The sequence below is a fragment of the Aplysia californica genome, unplaced genomic scaffold, assembly GCF_000002075.1.
Source record: "Aplysia californica isolate F4 #8 unplaced genomic scaffold, AplCal3.0 scaffold00419, whole genome shotgun sequence".
NCBI classification, from domain to species: Eukaryota; Metazoa; Mollusca; class Gastropoda; order Aplysiida; family Aplysiidae; genus Aplysia; species Aplysia californica.
In genome coordinates, this window is record NW_004797689.1 from 498,583 (window position 1) to 499,901 (window position 1,319).

Here is a 1,319-nt window from a genome sequence, read left to right on the forward strand (position 1 = left end):
CTACCTTAACCCTCTGTTCACAGACTGCAGGCCTCAGCATGACTACCTTAACCCTCTGTTCACAGACTGCAGGCCTCAGCATGACTACCTTAACCCTCTGTTCACAGACTGCAGGCCTCAGCATGACTACCGTAACCCTCTGTGCACAGAACACAGGCCTCAGCATGACTACTTTAACCCTCTGTTCACAGACTGCAGGCCTCAGCTTTACTATCATTAACCCTCTGTGCACAGAACATAGACCTCAGCATGACTACCTTAACCCTCTGTGCACAGACGGCAGGCCTCAGCATGACTACCTTAACCCTCTGTGCACAGAACACAGGCCCCAATGTGTATCGATGTGTATACATCTACATCTATCTATATATCTAACAGTTAACACATAGAAGCTCAGACCCTGCAGGTCCAGGTGACCAGTACTCAGAAAGTTAACTCTGAGCGCGTGTTTATTTGTGTGATTCTGTGATCTACGCTGACCGCCACATCTTACACCCATCTCCAAAATGGAGCACTCTCGGATCTTTATAACCAAAAAACCCTCTCAAAATCAAGGGTTATTATGCTATCAAGCTGCTGCTTCTTAGTCTTTTTTTCTCTAGCTGCATTTGCAAAAACAAAACTAGGCAACGCATTGACCACCAAATCTAAAAATGACAAAACATTTTCTCGCTGTCCGGCGATCTAGCTGAATGAGCCACTTCAGAACAACAGTTCAAGGCTTCCTTCACCCACAGCCTGTTGTACCGCAGTTTGCCTCAAAACTACGGGCAACATTTGTATCATCATAACCTTGCTCAGTCCTACACACTTGTCTCATATTATGCATGCACACACACACACACACACACAAACACACACACATACACAACTTGGATGCAAAAATTCAGTAACAATACTAACAAAAATATTATCTAGGTCAGCATCATAACAAATCATACGCGTAAAACATGTAAATCACCAAGGTGAATGTCTTTGACCTTTTCACCCTAAATACAAAACTAGAATCTAAAAACTGACAAGTTGTGGGCAGTCATCGCACGGACAATATATCTTGTACACAATACATATATATAATATTTATATGTATAATATATATATATCTATATACATACCTATAGGTGAAAACGTGCATATCTAAGAATCATTGCTTCGGTTGTATGAAGGGCAAGTAAGAAAGTGAGGTGGAGGAGAAGCAGGAGGAGGGAGAGGAGGAGGAGGAGAAGCAGGGAAAGGAGGGAGAAAAGGAGGAGGAGGAGAGGAAAGAGGAGGAGGAGGAGGAGGAGAGGAAAGAGGAGGAGAAGGAGATGAAGGAGGCC